Here is a 21,212-nt window from a genome sequence, read left to right as displayed (position 1 = left end):
AAAAAAAATGATTTATTCAATTCAATTCAATTCAATTCAATTAACAGAAATTATCTCGAGCCATATCTTTCCCAGGATTATATTACCACATAACAAAGTTGAAAGAATATGAACGTATAAAATAACATGTAGTACTTTAGTGCACTCACTTACCACTATATCTTTGTGCTTTGAAAATCTTAATTGAATAGATGCCCTGCAGCGGCCAACTCGTATACGCTTTGAAAATGTATTAATTTGTTTATTCTAAGCGTACAAGAGCTTTGTGACTTTAAATTCAATAAATTAGTAATATATAGATACTTTAATCGTGATGTCTTACAAATATTAACTAGAAAGATCTCTCTCTCTCTCTCTGTCTCTTAGATAACTGTGATAATATGAACATATAAGTTTAGTAAACGTACCCATAAGGTTAAATTAAATACCATAATGGTGCAATGGGACATTGTCTAATTGTATATGGTCGCGGGTTCGCTTTCCATTTGTAGACACTCCGTTCTCGATTGAGACACTTACGTTCCTCAATTTCAATGGAATTTTGAAGGCCTGGTCGACGGGAAAATTCAACACCTCACTTTTCTTCGTTTCCAGAGCGAATAAATTACAATATTAAAATATTTCATATTTATTAATGGACGCCTCCATCTGGAATCGAACTCATAATATTCGCTGCACACTTGTAACTATAAATAAATATAAAGGTAGAAATTAAACACTACGTTATCTCCAACGAATCGAAGGACGAATCGACGTCAATACAATCCTAATATAACATTAGTTATAATAACTTTCTATTCCCCAAGCAACTATGTAACAAACCGCACGAGACCTCGACTCTCCAAATTAAGCACACATTAATTGACAATATGGATCTCGTTAATTCGACCCTAAATCTGATTTGCTCTGAGGAATAGTGTTTGACTTTGGGCAAATTCTAACGAACCCTGGCCCAACCGCTTTTGTCCTGTAAGTGACAACACTATATACTCTGTGGAATACTGTTTTGTAAATTCAATCTTAGAAAGCTTTAATTGTATAATGAAAATACTGTGATTTTCTCATAGTTTAAATAACGTAACTAAATTAAGGCTGAAGAAACCTACTATTAAGACACTAATTCCCCTCTTTCCGCTGAATTTCCAAGGCATTTGCCTCGCCTCACCTCGACGCGAGACCTTATATAAATATATAAGGAATTACATAAACAAAAAAATAAATAATTAAATTTCAGCATACACCGTTTTTTATAACAGAGAGCTGTTATACGCTAGCGGCTATTTATTTACAATATTTCTTAAAATATTATAAACTCATTTAAATGTCTATGGAAATTTATTCTGAAATTCATATTAAAATTAATATAAAACCAGACATGCACCATTAAATATTCATACAGTCCAGATAAATTGTATGTGATAGAAACGAATCACATATGAATGAATAACATAAATGATTGAATTTGTACTACTAAGATATAGTATAATATATTTATATATAAAATTATTGAATTCTATGTGAAAATTCACTTCTTATAGATGCCACTAATATTTAATTCAGAGATGTAAATTCGACATATTGTGGGTTTGATAGAATATATAACGTTTTCATTTCTTCGCACTGGTATTGAAGCAAAACGCGGTGTTCAGTTCCGCCACTCAACACGCAATGCCTCCAAAATTCGGCGAAATGAAGGGTAGTGGAAAGTTTTTCTATTTGTTTGATTGTTATTTTTTCAGTTTCACGATGTTAACAGAACTAAAAAATAACTTCAATATTAACCCACCCAGTATTTACAAAATCGAATAAAACTTGCAGTTTTTCTTTAAAATATATATATATTGTAGTCAATTTTTCTACTCACCAAATGGCACTCCAGTACAGCAAGAGTCACTGGTACGACACACAGAGGAATAAACAATACGAATGTAACAATAACCGTAAAACCCCCACGCAAGCGAACTTACTACTCCGTTGATAACATTAACTTAAACGAATTTCTGCATACTACGTTCGTATGGAAGTTATCTTTTTAAATGCTCATATATTGAATGATATTTATTTTATTCTTCTTTATTATATGGGTATTTTTGTTTAAATGTATAAGCGTGCGACTGTAGACGCAACTGATTGTGGGTTCGATTCCCATCGGAGGAAATTCAGTAACTCTGGTAACAAGGCAAAGCGCGGCGTTAAGTTCCACCACTCAACACGCAACACTTCTAGAATTCAGCAAAAAGTGGGGAAGGGAAGTGTCTTAAGGAAGTGTCTGAACTCTAGATTCCCAGGCTCGCCCTACCTGCTCTGGTATTTGATTATAACTTCAATAATTTTATTATAATCTGTATATAATATTTCTTTAAATACGCATTTTATTATTTTATCTGTAAAAAATATTATTTTGTATCCACGTTATACCTACTTTGAAAAAGGTGTTACCATAACAAATAACGAAAAGGTTTATTGTATAAAGGGGCGCAACACTCACCATCCATGTCCAGACCGACGCGGCACTTGTTACTCAATTATAACTTGAAATAGAGTTTTGACTATGGCTTTGTTTTCGTGAAATGTAGAATTCAAATTGGGTTGTATACCGTCAAAACGACAGTGTAAAGCAACTGGTCGTAAAATGTATACTATTCTATATAGATCAGCGAATAAATATTGACGTTTATCCATATACATATATATTTAAATAATATTTTCACGATGAGAATGAAGAAGAAAGTGCTGAGTTGGTTTGGGCACGTCGAACGAATGAGTGATGAAATAATGGCAAAAAATATTTATGATGGAAAAGTGAGTGGTAAGAGAGGTAGGGGAAGACCTCGGTTGACCTTCGAAAACTCCGTATCAAAAATATTGGAGGAAGGTCACGTAAAAAGCATGAGAACTCCCCGAAGGGCATGTATGAAGAGGTTGATGACAGTGGACAGCGAAGAAATAAAAACAAACTATATAATTATTATTTTTTTAATACAAAATATATTGTATATCATTAAATATGTATGTATATTGTATTAGATGGCCAACTATTAGGGTCAATGTTAAGGTCTAAGGGATTAAAAGCGTAATATGTATGGTAATACAGTGCTAACACTATGTAAGCCACGCGTAAACAAGATAAGCAGATGATCCTTTTCAACATTGGAGATATGACAAAATAACTTAATTAAGTAAATGAATAAAATTCCTTTTAATTGTACGTAGAATAGAAATGACCATATCAATTTACCGAGATTATCATTGTAAAATAATAATAAAAAAATGTATTAACTAAAATAATTTAAATATTAAATATAATATCTTTAAGCATTAGTGCTCCTAATGTCCATTAAATAACTATTGAAATAGTGACACTTTATAAGAAAAGATTATAATTTCCTATCTCCACGCATCTCCTGAACTTTTGCACAACCTAACATTTTCGTCTAACCAAATCAAAAGAAAAATAAAAATATAAATAACTAATTTTGGTTATAATTTCCAATTGTACCACAAAATGATGTTAAAGAACTGTTAGTAAAACTCCTATTTGTAAAAACAATATCAAAAGATACATTTAATTTTTAGTATACGAAACACAAGTAATATGAATATTATAGTCTAATTAAAATTATTATACAAAGGTCAAAACTAAAACCATAAAACATTTAATTGTTACAATAGCAATCTGAGACCGTTTGACCCATAGTGTGCCCAGGGCGAGATTAGTTTACCCCACCCATGACCCATTCCACCTTACAGTCACGTACAAATATGGCTTATATCTTATTATAGGCAAAATAAATGTATTATTTTAATATAAATATCTGTATCTATATTTTAATTATATTTTTGTATCTAATTGAGAAATTATAAAAGATATGATCAATTAAAAACTATGTAATTAAACTGACACTTTTGATTTTATACTTGACAGTTTACACAGATTAAAAATACGTTTATATATAAAGGGTTTAGTTTGACATCTACAAAGAGCTTATTAAAAAAAACTTTTATAATATTTAAACAACAGAAACATCTAAAATATCACATTTTTCTAAATATTTCTTATATAATTATTATTATTTTTCTATATATTTATATTTAGTAAGCCTCTAGGTATATAATATGTAGGTATAAGCTGTGACCGCTGTCATCAATTATGTCATTCGTGATCTAACGTACTGTCCATCTGCGTGCAATTTATAAACGTCAAGCTTGCTCAACACATTTGTCATGCAATAAACGTTTATAATATCAACAGGATATAAGGCCTAAAATACAATACACAATGTCTTTATAATAGTGATGAAACTACTATTAATTAGACTGCAGAATAAATCATTATTAATTATATAGTGTTAACTAGGTTTACCTCGCAGTAGTTAATTTTCATTGGGTCGATCGAATCAGGTATTAGAGAAGTTAAATTTCAATTTTTAATGAATGTGAAAATCTAAAGAAATCTAGCGGTAAGAGGGTTAGGGGGAGACCTCGGTTGACCTTCGAAAACGCAGTATCAAAGATACTGGAGGAAGATTACGTAAAAAGCATGAGGATCCCCCGAAGGGTATATCTGAAGAGATTGATGAGAGTGGACGAGGCGAAAGAGGTATGTAGAGACCGTAGCGTTTGGTGCTCTGTTCTCTCTGACTACCCCGCTAGGAATAAAGCGTGAAGCTATGTATGTAAAGAAATCTAAATATTTCTATGTTTAGACATATTAACAAGGCCGTCGTGATGCAGTGGCCCAGCGGGTGACTGTAATTGATTGGACGATGGTTTTGACTTTGATTCCCACTTGGAGAAATGACTTTATGAATGTTAAAATCTATAAAGAAATTTATTCAAATTTAGTCCCCTAAAATTAATTCTTATAATCTGCCTGCACAACTGAGCCAAAAATCTTTAAGCTCAAATGCATAACTTGCGGTGGAGTCATACTGCTGGGAACATAATTTAAAACTTAGTGCGTTACATAACCCCTGGTGGCAGTAACTTTTAGACTTAAATATTATATGAGTTACGAAAACGAAAATTTTGCATAAGTTTTTACAAAAAATGCATAAAAGTACACTTTATAAGAAAAATTATATTTGACCTCTTCTGATCATGGCCATTTTCTCCACTCGGGGAATTTAAAATTTTGATTCATCGTTCTTTTTGAGTTCTTCTTATCAACACAAGGTGTCGAATTCGGGCAAAAGGAAAATGGAAAACGGAGTGTCTTGTCACTAAGTTATCTCTCTGCCTCCTTTGTAATAAATAAATGTACCACAATAGGGAAGTAAAATATTTCAATGTAAACTTACATTAAAGTAAAATATTTCAATGTAAACTTACATTGAAATATTTTACTTCCCTTCCCACTATTTGAGTCTCACGTTAATTTCAGACGTAACGCCAAACATTGTAAACATGTCTGCGAAATCTGCATACTTAGTTGATGTTTTATTTCTTTTAGAATTTGCTTTTTGCCTCAGTTCCTAGTTACCAAGTTCTAAACAAACATTCTGGGGTAAGTTTCTCTTTTGATTTCGTATTCATTAATTAGGCTATAAAACTAAACTTATAATTGTACTAATGGGGGGGTATAAAACATTGTGTTGGTAGATTAATTATATTTATGTGACATGTGCCTGATGAAAACTATTAAAGGAGTGTATTTAGAAAAAAAAATCATTTTCATTTCCTCGCTCTGGTAACGAGGCAAAGCGCGGCGTTCAGTTCCGCCACTCAACACGCAATGGCTCCAGAAACGGAGTAATTGCGGAACGAAAATGTTGTAATGGATACGAAATGTCTTAACACTAGGTTCCACGGTTGTCTATGCCTGCCCTGTTATGTGCCGGATACAGCGAAAAACAAAAAAAATCCTTCAAGCTCAATATTTATAGGTATTTTAAAAAAAAATTAAACTACTTCTATAAAATCAACCTCTTATATAGAGAAGGCCCTTTGCATAGAATGGTTAATTAATTATTAATATAAAAATATGCCTGTGAGAGTCGAGTGCGAACTTAACCAGTAGGTACCACTACTTGATGAAAATTTTATGTTCTTAATAGGTTCATAATACTTTCTACTTGCTATTTTTAATCACTAAACGTGTTTAAAAAAAACTGTAAGAAAAAACTAAAAACTTAAAGCGCTTTTATTTTAGAAGTTAAGTATAAATAAATCAGCTTCACGATGTATCCCGCATACAGCAGGGTAGGCAGAGAGAATCTAGTGTTAAAACACTCCGTTCCCCATTTTTCGCAGTATTCTGTAGGCATTGCGTGTTAAATTGCAGAACTCAACGCCGCGAACTTAGTATAAAGTTAGGTAATTGTTTTGAATAAATCATTTAGTGCTGGTTACATGATGTAATTATTATACTTAAATGTCTCGGAGACTGGAGTTCAGCAGAGAGGGAATGAAAGTGTCTTAATAGGAATGGGGAAACTTAACTCGAGGTTCCCAGGTTGCCTTTGCCTTAAGTCTTTTTTAAAAGAATTATTTTTATAATTAAAGAATTAGAATCTGGGCTAATTTTAATTATTTTAAGTTAAGTTTTCAGCCTGTGTATTTTCTCCAGCGGAGTATAAATATATTTAGTTGCTTTACCCATTTAATTTTATTAAAATTTTCCTTTACGCCATTAGAAGGTAAGATGTCTGGGATATAAAATTACTTGCAAATATTTAATTTTGTGGATCAAAGAGCTTTAATTAAAAAAAAAATCTCACGTAAAGAAATATTTGAACCAGTCGTGACGCAGGGACGCAGGCTGTGACTGTAAATGTGACAGGTTGTGGGTTCAATTCCCTGTCTAGGTAATGAAATTAATATTTTCATTTCTTTGCTTTGGTTACGACAAAGCGCGGCGTTTAGTTCTGCCGCTCAAAACGCAATATCTCCAGAATTCACCGGAAAATGGAGATCTAAGCATCTTAACAGGTAGGTTTATGCTCTCTCTGCCTACCCTAGTACATGCAGGATGCAAAATGAAACTTTAAAGAAATATTTATATTTCATAAGTATGTGTTAAATAAAAATATATTTGGAGATATATTATTGAAATTATAACCAAATGAAATGACCTTATTGCTTATAATAACGTGGCTGTTCAAACATTAATATTCACACTTGGCTTAACAACCGTAAATAAATATGAGATTGCTTTTAGGCTTTCCCATTAAATACATATTTTATGCTAAAAGACAGATTACAATAAATAAATATTATTATTATATTTATTTATTGAAATCAGCATATATAATAAATTTTCATTATTTTTTTATTTATAGACAATACCTTGACTGTGGTCGGACGTCATCCAATCACTGTACAGAACGAAGTAATCTGTGAAAGCTGCAATCACTTTAGATAACAAAAATATAGATTCTTGTAGTTAATAGTTTAATATGTTTTCTAAATTGTATTTTTTTACCTAAGTTACACATAAAGAGTTAGGAAATATCTAACGAAACAACGTAGAAACACACACATTTTTTACGATAAACCAAAAAACAAAGAAACAAACGTTTCAAGAAATAAGAAAGTCCATTTTGAGGATATTTATTTATAGACAGACAATTCCTTGACTCTGGTCGGACGTCATCCAATCATTGTACACAACGAAGTAATCTGTGAAAGCTGCATTCACTTTAGTTATTTAGAAACAAAAATACAGATAAAGATCCTTTTAGTTAATAATTTAATATGTTTTCTAAATTGTATTCTTTTACCTAAGTTTGAAATAACACTTTCAAAATGTAAAAAACATAGATAAAGAGTTAGTAAATATCTAACGAAACAACCTAGACCCACGTAGGCCCATTTTTACGATAAACCAAAAAACAAAGAAACAAACGTTTCAAGAAATAGGAAGGTCCATTTGAGGATATTTATTTATAGACAGACAATTCCTTGACTCTGGTCGGACGTCATCCAATCATTGTACGGAATGATGTAATCTGTGAAAGCTGCAATCAAAATGGGATCGAGAGCTCTCAAAAGGGGACTCGATTTCGGTGAGATTAACGGGAAGCGTCAACCCGTCGGTGTGTCATTGTAAATCCTATCGATGGAAATTGTTCCTATTCATTTGGAAACAGGTCAGTTGTGTTACAAATTTATACTTATCGAATTAAATACTGTGTGGAAATATCATTTAGTTGTTGAACTTGTTGTTTTTTAGGTAGCAATTGTATGACATAAAATACAAATATAACACAGCACACAGCAGCGGAGACAGAGGGAACCCAGTGTTAAAATACTCCGTTCCCCAGTTTCCTCCGAATTTTGCCTCGACACCAGAGCGGAGAAATGGAAATATAAACGTAAATAAATATTTCACTTCCTCGAGTGGGGATCGAACACACAACCGTCGCGTTACAGTCACACCCTTGTGCCGCTGCGCTACGACGGCCTATAAACAACGTAAAATCAATAAAAATAGCTGTTTTCACAGAATAGAAATTGTGGATTAAATTTCGCTATTGCTCTAAAATCCTCTGATTGACAATAGGATTGTTGTCGACACCTAATTGGCAGCAACAATACCTCAGGTAACAATATTTCCTATACAATAGGATTTTAATACAATTTATAAATTTTAATAGCAGATTAATAGACTTGTTTCAATGTTAAATTTGGAAATAAAATTATAAAGATTTTATTAGGTTTAGGTACAAAAACGACGTATCATATCATCTCAATTCAGATTTAAAAATAATATTTAAAAACCTAATACCGTCATAAAGAAAACATATCCCGCACATGACAGAGTAGGCAAAGGGAAACCTGGGAACTTAGTGTTAAAACGCTCCGTTCCCATAAAGACACTTTCATTCCTTACGTTCCGCCAAATTCTGATGGCATTGCGTGTTGAATGGCGGAACTTAACACCACTTTGCCTCGTTACCAGAGCGATATTAAACATTTCATTTGTGTGAGAATCAAACCCACAGCATATCGAATATACAGCAAGCTTGTACCCCTGCTCTAAGACTTACCTCTACATATATTAACTCACTCACTCATAAATAAAATGAAAAGCTATAAAATATCAGTAAAAAAATTCTGACAAGTAAAGCTTATTACACTGTTCAAGAATATTTAGAGGACAAACATGTATGGAATGAATGTCTATTGAATGTAATGCAGGATAGCTGCCAACTAATGTAATAGATTGTACCATTGATTTTGAAAAGAGCAACTGTTGAGTTTCTTGCCGGCTCTTCTCAGCAGAACTGCCTTCCGAACCGGTGGTAGCTTTTTGTTCATATGTTCATTCGACGATTCAAAAGTGCTAATAATAATTGCCTATTTGAATAAAGATTATTTTGAATTTGAATTTGTAATAAATTAAACTATTAAAGAAAATCATAAAAAACAAAATAAGGAAAACTTTGAATGATAGTATAAAAAATGTAAATGGAATTGCACTATAGTGGAGGACGCTGCGAGGACTTACAATCCAACCCCGGTAAGCTAATTGGACGCAGGTAGCAATGTTTGCGGGACGTCGCGTGTACGGCTTGCATAATTTCATTTTATTAAAGCTTATACATCAAAATGTTGCAATTTTTTTCTTATTATTTATTATCATTATTTTCTCATTTTAGTATCTATAGAGTTAGTTGGCTTTTTTAGGGTTAATAGGGAAATGTACTGCAGAATTAAGTCCTGATTAAGCTTATAGGGTCCACCTTTCTATCTTTCATTTATTACACCACTTGCTATTATTATTTTATAATACTTAAATTTTATAAAGAGGAAAAATATTATGAAATGTATAGAATTTCTTCTCTGTAAAAAATTTATATATTTAACAGCTTCATATAGCAGGGTAGGCTGAGGCAACCTAGTGTTAAAACAAATTTGACTTTTTGATGCCAGAGCGAGCCCCCGAATGGGGTCTAACCCACAACCGTCCCGTTACAGTCACACCCTAGTGCCCCTGCACCAGGACAGCCTTGAAGTGTTATATAAACTTCTTTCAATGAATGTATGAAAACTACTTAATCAAAATTCGTTTTTATTTATTCGATAAAGATATTTTTCTCTACACTAAAATTAAATCAAGTTAAAAGTAAAGGTAAACAGAGAAAATAATAAAAATCTATAAACAAGTCCCATCAAATTTATTTAGTATTCAAGTTAACCGCATTTACGACGCCTTTGTTTCGTTAAAGTAAATACGAAAAGGTAAAGTGAACTCTTATTAACATTATAGGCCTCGAGATTTCCCTATAGGAATTAAGAAAAGACGCAAAATTTTTCGTTCATAATAAAGCCTTTCCGTAAAAAGAATTGATACACATATTAAACGTAAACATATACCTAGCTATTTAAAAGTACCTATTATAGACGCTTAAAAAATATTATTATTGGGCGAAACAAATAAAAATAATGATTTTTTATTACGGTTTTAATTTTTATTTTGCATTTAGCAGACAGAATAAGCAGGGAAAACCTAGTGGTAAGACACTACGCTTTTCGGTTTCGCGATTGTGTGTTAAGTCCTAAAACTCGACGCAGTACGTTGTCTTTTTTTAGCTCTACCTGTATCCCAGACGACGTTAAAAGTTTTTTTAATTTTCGTATCGTATAGTTAAGACGGGCGAAGCCGTGGGGCCGTTGGGTAACAGAGTTAAACACTTCTAAATATTTAAAACTATCCAGTCGTTTATACCAGCTGACTAAAATATTCCATGATTCATTATCTCCATTTCATTAGACGAATGCGAAACAAATCTCAATAGATTTACAAGACTTATTAATACTGATTACAATTGGGATTGGGTTAGAAACCGGGCATTATCTTAAAGGTAAGGTTAATGGGTGCAAGCCGAAACGAACGATGTCCATTCATCTTTGTTCAATAGCGTACAGCTGAGATCCAGAATCCATTGCTTCTATTAAGATTCATAGACTTTTTACATAGATACATTTTATTTGTTACTAGCGGCCCGCTCGCGGTTTCACCCGCGTGAACTATGTTATTATAAATTTCTGTCTCCATGGCTACGTCCTAGTGACGTCTATGCAAAAATTGAGACTAATAGCATTTGTAGTAACGAAGTTTCATACAAACTTTCGACCCCAAAAACAACCCCTAAGAAGTCGAATATTGCAAATTCCCGTCTTGGCGAGCACCTACGTCCTATATATAACTCCTATGCAAAATTTGAGATTCCTAGCACGTGTAGTTTCTGAGATTTCGTGATGAGTGAGTGACCTTTCGATTTTATATATATAGATTAACACGCTATTTTACAACTTACCTACACTGCTATGTGCGGGATACAGCGTGAACTAACAATAATTTTTAAAATACAAGTCAAATTATATTTTTTTTATAATAATTATCTTTCATTATTTAATTATATACTACGGCCGAGTGCCGAGAGTTTAAACTGCAAATTAAAATTATATTTTGTTGAAGTTACTTATTATATTAAATTGAAATTGTATGTTTTTGCTGATTAAATCATGTTTTTTTTTTCATCACAATATATCCTCCATATAGATGGGTAGACAAAAAGTAAATAGTATCTAAATTCGATTCTAAAAGGAGAACGGAATGTTTAGACATTATTTAGGAATGTTTAGAATTCAAAACATTACGTATTGATGCTTGATGATTTTGCCAGATTTATGACATTCAAATAATTTAAAGGATTCGAACCCACAAGCACATCGTTTACAGTCAAAGTATTCACTGCGCCGCGATGACAATAAATACGAAATCGAACCTACACTTATATAAGCTTGATTTAAATAACAGTAACAAAGAAAATGTTGTGCTATTACAAATATAGGACTGGAGCTTTCCAACAGGGATTTGTGGATTATCGAAACAGCTGTAATGGCCAGGCTTACCCGTAGTGCTTACAATGCTGTTTACGTTATTTAGATTATTATTATATTGTACTTATACTTTTGTCTATTAAAATATTATGTATACGCACAGTAGGCCGTCGCGGTGCAGGGGCACAAGGTTGTGAATGTAACGCGACGTTTGTGGGTTCGACCCCCACTCGAGGAAAGGAAATATTTATTTAAATTTATATTTCCATTTCTTCGCTCTAGTGTCTGGGCTAGGCAAAACACGTAATGCAGCCAGAATTTGGCGGAAAGTGGGCAATGGAGTATCTTAACACTAGTTTCACTCTGCCTACCCTGCTGAATGCGAGATACCGCGTGAAGCTGATTTAATTTTTTAAAATTTTAATTTACAATAGTAAAATTATTTAGGTAAGTTATGGGTTCGATTCGCACTCCAGAAAAGTGACGAGCAAAATGTTTCAATACAAGCTCTCTCTACGACGTGCGGGATACAACGTGAAAATTAAAAAAATATATAATTTCGACCAATAGATAAGCTAATTACAAATGAAAAGAAAAAAAACTGTTTAAATGCATAACTCATTAAAAGCGATTAACAAAGCAACCCGAGGTAATGGAAGTTATATTCAATTTAAACGTCCTACAAAGCCGTCCGCGTTAGAGGGTCCGTGTCACCTTTGTAAATTCAATTACAAATGTATTGTGCTAGTGACGCCCACGAACCTCATTTGGGAATACAGCCTGTTCTGAACATGTTCAGTACTCCTCTGATAGAACTAATTGTTGGGATATGATAATCAAGATTTTAGTTATAATTTTGTAAAGTTTCATGTAAGTACTTTGTTATGTTAGTAATTTATATGCATTATATGTGATTTAATTAGATTCATCATCATCATCATCATCATCAACAGCTATCTTTTGTCCTGCTGGACATAGGCCTTCCCCAATTCTCGCCACGACACTCGATCCTCGATTAATTAGATTATGATTAAATATTTATTTTATTCGATGTGTTTATTACGGATTTAAATACATAAATACAATATAACAGAGTTAGTTAGTAAGTATTCTTTTTCAAGATTTCCGTAGTTCAATGGTTTTTCCTGCATTTTGTACGAAATTCGCGACGTAATGAAAACCTATAGATTGTTTGATTGGCATGAAGTGAGAACTTACAGTACAATATTAAAAAAAATCCGAAAAGTACCAATTTATAGATATTTCATAGAAAAAAATCATTACGGACTTATAATCCACGTTCATTGCAAACAAAATAAATGTATACGCCCGGAAACTTAAATTTGTCAACTTTTATAAGTGGTACTTACAATCCTGAAATTACGGAACCATCATTGGGCGAGTCACTTCGGCTTTTAATTGTACGAAATCACATATGATGGTAGCAGCATGTGAAAGTATAGCTAAGTTAGCTATTGCAGGACATTTAAATAAAAAACCTACATGATGAATAATTGCGAATATTATTTATGAGGGCATGAATCCACACATCGTCGTAACATTCAAAAAATATTATAAAAATGTCGATATTTCAAAGAATACTATGTAAACTAATATAATAAAACTTATAATAATAGCCTTACAGCAATTATACTCGTAACTCGGTATCAACAACGAATATTATAACAAATATTTTTGCTTACCCACTTTTAGTAAAATTGATCTATAATATTTGTTAAATATAAAATGTTATTAATCATTATATTTAAGTTTAAGTTCTAAATGTGTAAAAGAGAGCTTTGTCCGTCGGTAAACCATTTAAACGGTTTGGCGGAGTAGATGTAAGTGTTTTATATTTGTTAATTTGAGAAAATAAATGAAAAAAAATACTTTATCAAAATGTTAAAAACCAAACATTTAAAACTAAAACAAACAACGTATTTCCCAACAAAATCACTGCACACCACAACTTACTTACAATCTAATATCAATTCTATCTTTACTAAAAATCAAATAACAAAATCGTTTAACGGATTGTTCAACATTTCCGTTATAGTCACTTCATTATGGTACGTACACCAGCTACGTTCGTAGATAGCGTGCACTCGCGGGAACAGGTTAGATTCAGAGGGTATTAGTGGAGCTGCTATCTCAACGGAACACTTGCACCACGGATTTAGCTCGAACTTCAATAGCCTGGAATTGTGTGCGAGAATACCTGGTAAAGATGTGTTTGGTACGAAATGATTGTGTTTTGTATGTATCAAATTGTTATAAAAAAGAGGTGTACTACTCATTTATGACATTTAAAACAAAATTTAAAGAAACATATATTATACTTGAATATAAAATGATATGGGCTGCAGCAGCAGAGGGAACCTAGCGTTAAGACACTCCGTTCCCCACTTTCTGCCGAGTTCTGGAGGCATTGCATTTTGAGTGGAAGAACTCAACACCGCGCTTCGTCACCAAAAAAAATGGAAATATAAACGTCAATAAATATTTCGCTTCCTCGAGTGGGGATCGAACCCACAACCGTCGCGTTACAGTCACACCCTTGTGCTTATAAGAACAATTTCTCTTTTCATGCGTATGTTTTTCATTTAAATTATGTAAATTAGGATGAAGCTGAAAAACAGCGTTGTAGACGAACAGATCTCAGCATTCACTGCGCCTCACTCCTTTTATAATTTTATTTTTTTATTTTTCTCCTTTATTTACTTTTTTGTTGCTTGTTATTTAATTTAAATTATATTTTCGTAAAGATAAAAGATAGATAAAAGGGTAATAAAGTTTTTAGAATTTTGATTTTTTTATATTTATATTATTCAAAATATGTCATATTAAGAGTTATGTTCAAGTAATCGTGGCCTAATTAGAATTAATTTTTATTAACGTATTCATGCTATCTAAGAAAGTTGTAACTAAATTATTATGTCTTAACACTTTCCTTATCCCTACCCTGCTGTGTGCGGGATACAACGTGAAGCAGATTTTTTTATCATGTCATAATCGATACTTTCATTAAAAAAATCACGCACAAAATATTTACTGTTTCAAAATAAAAATTATAATAAAGCAAAAATAGAATTAGTCTGTAGCAATGTCGAAATTCCTACAGGGAAATCTCAAAGACCGTAAACTTAATAAGAGTAGACATTCCCTTTCCTTTTTACCTTCACGAGACAAAGTTATTTTACTTGGGAAATTTTGAAATATCAACAATTATGTGACTTATAAAGACGAAAGTATTTGATGTTATCTTCAAATTGTATATAATAGATAAGTAGCCCGTTTTAATCCTATCCTATCCTATATCTTATAAAACAAAGTCGCTTTTCGTGTCTGTCTGAACTTTCTAACTCTTCTTCTTCTAAACCAACCAACAGATTTTTATGCGGTTTTCACCATTAGGTCGAGTATTTCTCAGGGAAGGTTTATATATAGTTTATTATTTGTACATTCTTATGTAAATTAACATAAATACGATAAATGTGTCTAAAGTCCTACCCGTTGAGACACTTTCGCGCATGCGCTGCTTTAATGGTAAGTACTACATTAAAATAATGTACTGGAGTATTGTTCCTCTTAATACGATCTACAAAAAAGTCCGCGAGAGCATATTTTTATCTTTTAAGAATAACGTGTAGTGATCATATTTCTGTCTAAAAATAATAATTTCAATATATTTTTTATTGTGAGGGATATTTTTCCATAATGGTATTAATCCTTATCCATTAAAATACTTTGTTAATTTTCTACGTTAAACGAAGATAAAATTTGCTTTTTAAACTATTTCGAAATTGCGAATAGTTTTAGAGAAAAACGCATTTAATTGTTGACACATCACGCCGTTGACTCATCAGCTGTGCCGACTCAAGTTTTACTTATCCCTTACTCTCAGCATATAAATAAGTATATTAGTTACGTTGGCCATTTAATATAGATCAAAACTGTCTTTTACTGTTTTTTCATTTTAATAAGTACTTTAGAAGTTGTTACAATATCAAAACATCCTTGCTGCGAAACGTGTCTCGCGACGTTTTGCTTATACAAGCGCGTCATGAGCAGTCATTGGTGATTCAGTGGTAGAATGCTCGCCTGCCACGCGGGCAGCCCGGGTTCGATTCCCGGCCAATGCATTCTATTTAATTTTCCTCACAGGCAGCCACGTAGTGCTTGCTTTTCATCAGGGACAGAATACCCTCTTCAGCATTAACCACAAGCTCGAAAAAAAAAACCCGCCCGCTATAGAGGCATAGCAACGAAGATTTAGATGCGTTTGCACGTATTGGATAATTGGAGTTAAATGTATTATTTCAGCGCGATATATTTGGTTTCATATTTTTTGTAGTAGTTATTAGTAGGTAGGTTTTGGTTTATAATTTCTTCCGTTTAAAAATAGTCATTTAACTATCTAAAAATAGTCATTTAAATATATTTTAATAAGTACTTGAAAAGATTAGTAGCACAGATTTAAAATTACGGTACCCACTAAAAAATCCTTGCTGTGTAAAACAATTGGAAAATCCTTATTGAAACTACGAAAATGCGGGTTGTATTAGGGTTTAATTAATTTTCACATTATCTTAAGTGCTTTGCAAACATACATTATATGAATAATCCAGTAGTAAAAGCGGGCGAAGCCGCAAGAGGGTCGCTAGTATTAACTAAATACATTTACACAAATAGATCGGTAGAGTGCTATCTATTAATTGAATCTAAAAGATTATGTTTTAATATGATAATTTCACTGTAGAAATAAATATTTCTGTACAAAAATAAAAAAATATTATGCTTATAGAAAAAATACTGGTCAATTTGGAGACGGACTCCTATACGAGGGTTTCGTACCTATTTAAGAATGGTATGTCAAAGAGAATACAATTTACAAGTGTGATGAAATCAAACACCTCGAGGCTTTTACAGAACTTATATTTCTTCCAGGGCTAAATAACATTAGGCTTCTACAATTTATATCTCAGGACTTTTACAGAACTTATACTTCTTCCAGGGCTAGATACCATTAGGCTTGTACAATGTATATATTAAATTATAATACAATATTTTATTCTAGAGGACCACTTTCCTCTTCAGCTCCAAATCTAATAATGCGCATCAGAATTTTCAACACATCAAGCGTCGCGCTAGTTCTATGTATAAATTTTCAAATATATCTTTTTATTAAACAAAGAGGTTGATTTACATTTTTCTATAACAAATTATCGTAAATATAAAAACTATTTATATAAAATCATTACATTCGGCCATCCGACTTCGTGCAATCTCCCGATGCACGACTACTCACAAAAACAGTTAAAATCAACCATGTATTATTATAAACTCATTACATTCGGTCGATTACAAATAATATATGTATTGATATTGCCGCAGCCTACTTGACATCACTAGTTTCAACAAATACAACTAATTAAGCCATTGCGTCTTATGGAGCTAGTACAATCATATTATAACAAAATGCGCAATAGATACTAGACTTAACATATAATTTACAAAAAAATATTACTTTTGAGACCAGAAGACTTTTGGAGTTCTCTCAGAAATTTAACCATATGTACATATAACGAAATTGTAACTTATCGCTGCGTGGAAAAAATACTAGAAAATCTATCAATAAATAAAAGATGTTTTGTTAAAATGTCTGTCGGTTTGGTCGGTTTATGTCTCCTTGCGTTTGTCTGTACGCATATCCTGAGATTATGAACACTTTAAACATTTTAGTAATAAAAGTTGAGCAAGTAAAGGAATATGTAATATAAAGTTTAGTTTCAACAAGTAATATCAATAATCATACACACAAATATAAATATTATGTCCACTGGCTACATGCTTGTTTATCTCTGCGTATATTGCACTCTTTACCTACATTATTAAGTTTATTTTCTTGCTGTTACCTATTATTATCTGTCAGTTTCGTTATTGAACTTTAATTTCACTTCTAAATATATAAAATAATAAGCATAGCGTATTTATATTTGAAACTCCTGTAATGATACCCGCTATAATTACAAATATCCTACGAAATACTTTGTCCATCATCAAATAAAGAGAAGTAAAAGAAAATGCTTAACATAAGAAAATGCACAGCAGGCGGCCTTATCGCTCTAAGCGATCTCTGCCAGGCTACGTTAAGGTGCACTCGTAAGTGTATGTCAATCGGTAGCCTACCGCTGCTTTATATCCTTATACACATACGTAATATATCCTATTATATTGTATAGAATTATTAATTATAATAAAATATAATTTCTAATGTCAACAAATATATATAAATACGGTCACGTTAATTTGTAAAGAAAAGGATACAAAAACTTAAATATGTCTAGGTCTAGGTCTAGGTATAAGGATACCTAGGAAATATTATTAAGCAATTTTAATTAACACAATAGATGTATGTTGATAAGTATGTAAAAAAAAAAATCCATAACAGTACGTTCAGAAAGTAAGGATCAACATGTGCATCTAGCTGGGCTAATATAATGTTTGGATTGAGAACGTTACATTCGATAGGAATACAGCGTCGAGCTATTGGCATCATCAAAAATAAATATATATAATAACAATTTTGCAGTTGAGTTATAACAATTACTTCACATACATACTCATAATAAAATCGTAAGAGGTTCGGTCTTTACTTGAAAAATATTTTTTTTAAAAAAAATGTTATAGAACCCAAAACAATTATTTTTGAATTTTTGTTTATTTGTCCGTTTGTCTGTGCGTTTGTTATCTCAGAATCGACTTAACCGATTTAAATGCGGTTTTCACTATTGGGTTCTGGCAAGCTCCCGAAAACATATAGGGTTTATTTTATTACAATCGGTTCATAAACAAAAAAAATAAAAGTTATGCCAATTTAAAGTATTTAGTTCGACAAATTTGCTAATTGCCGTAACAGTTATTTTATACAAGTATTTTACTGAACTGACTGAATCTTTAGTTTTCAATTCCTTTATTAATATTTCTATTTCAGGCGGGCGTAGCCCCGGACGGGCCCACTAGTAGTAAATAAATTCTTATGTAATGTAAAGAATAACCTCATGAGAAACACTATAACGATTTTACAAAGTTATTTTTTTATTTTAAAATCATCCAATATGAGAATTCCAATTTTAATTAAGTAGAACAACATGTTCCCTGAACTATTCAAGACCGACCTAAACACAGCAATCCCTAACCATGCCACGGAACGACATGCAAGGAGAGTTGGCTGTGGCTGAAATATTCGAAACGATCATCTGTTGAACTATATTTACATAAAAGTCATTTAAACCATCGAATATTCTTTGCGTTGTAAAATTTACTCGTTAAAGAACCGATTCCGAAAATTCCTCAAATTTTTGCAATTGAAATTTACTGAATTTAGGTAAAAAAATACATATATATATATATCAAGGACGAGTAATTTCGACGGCTAAATCAAATTTTAAAAACTATGATTTATATAGATAAAAAATAATTTTCCCTATTATTTCTTAACGTATACACAATGCTACAAAAACTATTTTTTTAGTCCTATGTAACTTCCCTAGTAATTTCCTAAAAATATTTCTTTTGAGATACTTTAATTTTTATAAATAAATTTAGAAATCTTTATTGCCCATTTACGCTTAATGACTAGAATTGGTTTATGAATAAAAACGTTATGTTAATATGAAGCACGTTTGTAAGACAAAATTGCTGCAAAATAACTTATTGAATCGGCTAAAAATGTAATTTTCAACGTATAAACATTGTTTCTAAGTCTACGTTGACGATGCGGTCCCAGAACGAAAATACACTAAATTGTGACCACCATGTTGTCATAAGGGGAACAAAATCGCGTTTAAATAACTACGTACGTAGCAGTTATTATTATTTACAGTTACCAGCAAACAAATTGCGATCTTTTACGAGCTACCAATTGTTAAAGTTTCGAGTTCGTAAGAGAGTAAACATCTATCTTCGTGACAAATTTGACTAAGACAAGGTAAGCAACAAACGCAGAACGCCATATTTTAATGCAGTAAAATCTCATCTACAACTAGAGCACTAACGCCTGCCTAGTCATCAGATGAATTTTCAAAAGGTAAGTAAACCCCTGGACAGAGGTCCAAGAGAGGTGAAGAGAAACTAACAAGTTTACTAGTCTTAGTTTACATGTTTATTAAATTTATGAGCTTAAGAAATGCAGATATTGACACTCGCTCTATGTGCGTTTCAATTCGCTACCATAAAGAAAATGGCAGAATACATAAATATACATTTTGTACTAAATAATATATTTTGGAACTGGAGAAAAATATATGTAACTAGCGACCCTATTGCGGCTTCGCCCGCTTTAACTACTCCGATTTTCCAATTGTTTTAAAATAAACACAAATAAATAACAAATCTAAATCTTCGCTATAGAGGCAGGCGGGTTTTTTTTGAGCTTGTGGTTAATGCTGTTAAAACAGCGACACCGGTTGGGTAGGCACTACGTGGCTTCCTGTGAGGAAAATTAAATAGAATGCATCGGCCGGGAATCGAACCCGGGCTGCCCGCGTGGCAGGCGAGCATTCTACCACTGAACCACCGATGACTGCTCATGACGCGCTTGTATAAGCAAAACGTCGCGGGGCACGTTTCGCAGCAAGGATGTTTTGATATTGTAACAACTTCTAAAGTACTTATTAAAATGAAAAACAGTAAATAACAGTTTTGATCTACATTAAATGGTCAACGTAACTAATATACTTATTTATATGCTGAGAGTAAGGGATAAGTAAAACTTGACTCGATACAGCTGATGTGTAAACGGCGTGATGTGTTAACAATTAAATGCGTTTTTCTCTAAAACTATTCGCAATTTCGAATTTGTGTAAAAAGCAAATTTTATCTTCGTTTAACGTAGAAAATTAATAAAGTATTTTAAAGGATAAGGATTAATAACATTATGGAAAAATATCCCTCACAATAAATGTTCGCGACAACCGACGCGCATCATCGGCTGTGAACTCGTCACAACATGTTAGAGACTGTTTAGTTTGGCAAAAAGTGACGTCATACCACTCTCGTAATTTTGAATGTTATTATTAGTGTCTTTTCTAAATTAATAGTGTTTTTTCCTTTGTAAATAAGTAATTACATTAAATAATAAATATAAATAGATTTGGGTTCCGTTTTAGATAATAATTTTCGACTTTATATCTTATTTGTATAGTTGTACTATGATTTGCCGCATTAATCGCTTTTTATATAATAGTAACTTCCGTATAGTAAATTTTATTATTAATTATTGTTTGTCATAGTTTTCTGTAACAAAATAACAGATTTGTATATTCCTAATGTGTGTAATTAATTTTAGAGAGAATTTTCATTGTAAAAACTCATGTAAAATTCGTCATCGTAACAGCATTTTTCGTAATTTAATAATAGAT

The sequence above is a fragment of the Heliconius melpomene genome, chromosome 4 (genome assembly GCF_056956725.1).
Source record: "Heliconius melpomene rosina isolate 202511_hmr_F chromosome 4, ASM5695672v1, whole genome shotgun sequence".
Lineage (NCBI taxonomy): Eukaryota > Metazoa > Arthropoda > Insecta > Lepidoptera > Nymphalidae > Heliconius > Heliconius melpomene.
This window is presented reverse-complemented; position numbering follows the sequence as displayed.